This window comes from Triticum urartu, chromosome 7, assembly GCF_003073215.2.
Source record: "Triticum urartu cultivar G1812 chromosome 7, Tu2.1, whole genome shotgun sequence".
NCBI lineage: Eukaryota > Viridiplantae > Streptophyta > Magnoliopsida > Poales > Poaceae > Triticum > Triticum urartu.
In genome coordinates, this window is record NC_053028.1 from 19,372,056 (window position 1) to 19,376,077 (window position 4,022).

General features: G+C 46.1%; 1 pseudogene; it reads left to right on the forward strand.

Annotated features, from left to right (window-relative positions):
• The first annotated feature begins 738 nt into the window (after nucleotides 1-738).
• LOC125524853 lies at nucleotides 739-2,172 on the forward strand (annotated as a pseudogene).
• The last annotated feature ends 1,850 nt before the right edge of the window (nucleotides 2,173-4,022 follow it).

The following is a 4,022-nucleotide window of genomic DNA, read 5'->3' on the forward strand; positions in this document are numbered from 1 at the left end:
AGGTTTAGCAGTGAATTGATCAACGATGTATATGGTAGAGGACCACACGATTGACGCAAATGTACTTCGGCAGACTTTAGAATCCTATCATGCGGGCCAAACCTGTCGCTAAAGTGTGGTTCCGCATCCAGCAACAATGGCGGTGGCTTACCATGCTCGCTGGCGCACCGCTCCGACCCGAAAGTGGTGTTGGTTGTTGTTGTTGATACGCCCGAGACGAAGAATTGGGGGGGGGGGGGGGGGGGGGGTGATTGTTGGGCCTTCAACAAGTTGGAGCCTAATTCGCAAGGGTCGTCAGTGTTAATAGAGCTCATAGCTCAACAAGAAGGAAGCATAACAGAGCGATTGAGTGAAACTATCGTCTAATAAAAAAGTTGTGAAGATATCAGAGTCTTAAGGGAGAAAAGAGTCTGGCTTCGTGAGCCACCGCATCACCGCCTCCGGTTGACTCTACAAGGTCAGTGCTGTTTTTTTTAGTAGTTTATATACTGCCAAGCCAAAAGGAGCGTTATTATCCATCACATGGTGTAGTCTCACAGTGCAGTTCTGCATATTATGGTGTCGTGATATCATAATAAATTCTATTGATGACGCCATGCATCTTGCTAGTTCTTGATAGCACCAAGTCATTTTTTATGGCCGTCGGTATTGCCGTGTCGTTGATGTGTTCACTCACATCAAGGTTGCATCTCCATGTCTAATTGAGCAGTGGCTGTTATGATCTCTATTACTGTGGCATGTTAACATTAAAAGCTTCCCTCGTATCACCCAACTCGCATATCCTCATCGGTAATCCTGATGCATGTATGATTGGCTGATCGGAAGCAGCTATTGGTCTAAACTCAAGCTTCCTTTTTCTGTACAACTAGAGTAGATCATACAGTGCAACAGTCAATTTCTCTCCATAGATTATTCTTCGAGTTTGGACACGCTGCAACTAGAACCCAAGCTTGGCCTACAGAAGATAACAACCAACCGGCTGGTCATTACTCCATCCACACATACAACACCATGGTCCATGGTATTCGGCGACATGTTTCTTACAACTAAACTTCCACTGATTGCGGTGATGAACCATGCTAACTTCATCATAACAAGCACCTTCCAAGAGATTGCTGGAAAATAATATTTCTTACAACTAAACTTTCACTTATCATATTCATCGGTTTTGTTGTAGAATGAAGTTGTCTATGAATGGACTAATGCCTTCTCATCAAGGACTCCGTTGGCCAATACAAGTCTCACATGGCATTAAGCCATCGACAATGCCTGGAATGTACCGTGTTGCCCATGGTATCGATGTTTTCGGCCCCAAGTTTAACATTGTCTTGCCTGCTGCGGACATGTCCATCTACTTCCCACACTCCGAGTCGCAAAGGGGGCTCATCTCCCTCCACCCAGAGATTGAGGAGCTGCTCTACAGTAACATCAAAAACAATTAGCACAAGTGAGAAATGGAGTATTGTTTCTTACCGCTTGAGCTGCAGTGGTTTGATGCATTTATTGTTGTTCATGGACCATGTCAAGAACTTGACAGGTCTGGTTGAGCTTTATGGCAAGAACCCTCGCTTGCAGGAGCTTGTTAACCTTGTGGTTGTCTATGGTGACCATGGCAATCCATCAAAGGACAAGGAGGAGCAGTCTGAGTTCAAGAAGATGTTTGACCTTGTTGGGCAGTACAACATGAATGGCCATGTCTGCTGGATCTCTGCCCAAATGAACCGTGTCCGTAATGCTGAGCTCTACTGTTACAGCTGTGACACCAAGGGTGCCTTTGTGCAGGTAACTACATGTTGCATAGACCACATTCTCGCCTTGTAAAAATTTGTGTTCTCACAAATCTCTTCCGCATGTAGCCTGCTTTCTATGAGGCTTTTGGGCTTACTGTCATCGAGGCCATGACCTGCGGTCTTCCTACCTTCGCAACTGCATATGGTCGTCCTGCTGAGATCATCATGAGTAGCATGTCCGACTACAATCATTTTAACTACCTTATTTAGATACACTTGGAAGCTTTACTCTAAGAGGCTGATGATCCTCACCAGCGTGTATCGGTTCTGGAAGTACGTCTCCAATCTCGAGCGGCGTGAGACCCGCCGCTACCTCGAGATGTTGTACGCCCTGAAGTACCGCACCATGGCCAGCACTGTTCCACTGGATGTTGATGGATAGTCCTCGACCAAGTGATTTGGCACTACCGGAATAACCTTATATGCCTACGTCCTTATCTATGCCGACGGCTGCCGTAGGCATAGATGGAGCTATGCCGACGGCCTGGGGAATACCGTCGGCATAGCTCCATCTATGCCTACGGCAGTCGTAGGCATAGTAAGGCCGTCGACATATATCAATCTATGCCTACGGCAGCCGTAGGCATAGTTAGGCCGTCGGCATAGAGGTGGCCGGTGGCCCGGGGACAAGCGGCGGGCTGACGCCGTCAAATCTATGCGACGGCCCTGACGGCGGCCGTCGGCATAGATATTATCTATATTTTTTTAGTAGGAGCTTCCACGTGGCAGAGCTATGCCGACGGCAAAGCCGTAGGCATAGTTTCCATCTATGCCTAGCTACGGCAAGGCCGTAGGCATAGCCTCACCACGTGGCGCCTCCTGGTAGCCCCTGGCCGAGAACTATGCCTACGGCATGGCCGTAGGCATAGATATCATCTGATTTTTATTTTAAATTATTTTTATGTTTTTAAAAGTTAAAATTTGAATTATTTAAATCTAACTTATCTAAACTTAAACATACACAAATTATACATCGACTTGGGGTAGAATTTTCCATATATTATGAATATCTAGTTCGTTTTTGTTTTTTAGTATGTTAGAAATGTGACCTCATGTACTTTTGCATATAGGTCCTTATAGTTTGTTAAAATCATAAGTAATTGATACTTGGATCGATTTTGACAAATTTTATATGTTTTTTTATCTGAATCTTGGAATGATTCTGTTGCTATACTATTTTTCAAATTTGAACAAACTTAAACCATGTTTGCTTCAAATTTATAGAAACCACCCTTTTGTTTTGAATTTTTTGTATATTTTTCATTCCTTAGCCAATCGAGACAAATTTTATATCTACATCCATCATATTGTTTCAAGGATTGTGGTGGCAGGCGCAAACACCCAGCAACCGGCTCCGGAGTGTGACCCCTTCATGGACGGCGATGCCGTCGGCACGGAGGGAATCTTATGGTGGGTTTGGCCAAAACCTTGTTCTCAAGCGTTCCTATGGGATAACCTATCATAATCAGGTGAAAACGTCCATTGGTCAAATCTCGTCCGACGAAAGTCAAAGGCGTAGATCTCCAGGTCAATTGGTCCAGGGTTAGGCCGGCTGGGGGCCTTCGGGGGGTAGCAATGCCACCAGAGCATTGTGTCGGGTCCTCATACATGTCTTAAGGTCTGGTGGCATGTCTGAAGAGGCAATACGCGGCTCAGGTGTGGGGTCCCCCCTCCTCACGGATGGCAATGAAATCAAAGTAATCCCTCTGTGGTTTTGTCGCTGCATGAATATTTCTGAACACTCGAAACATGATCAATTCATGAAATTTTTACACAGTGCAGACACATGTGATATAATAGGCGTGGCAATTTCTTATATTTTCTAGGGGGCTAGCTATGCCACAAAATCTTGCGATGGGTCCTCTTACATGTCTGGAAGTGTGGTGTCAGGTGAAAACACCCGTCATGCGGCTCCGGAGTGTGACCCCCTTCGCGGAAGGCGCTGCCGCCGGCACTTGGAGGGGGAAACGGCCGTGTCGGGTCGACAAGAGGGGGATCCGGTAGTAGGTTGGGCCCAGTCGGGGGCCTTCGGGTGTAGTAATGCCACCAAAACTTGCACTGTGTCTTAATATATGTATACAAGTGTGATTGAGTGTTGAAATAGCCAACGGAGCAATAGGCAGCACACTTCCTTCACAAAACCGAACACGTTCTCTCTCGATAACCAGATACTACCTTGGAGATGGTGTAGTTTACAAGTGGCCTTCGGTCAGGCTTCTGCGAAACATGCTC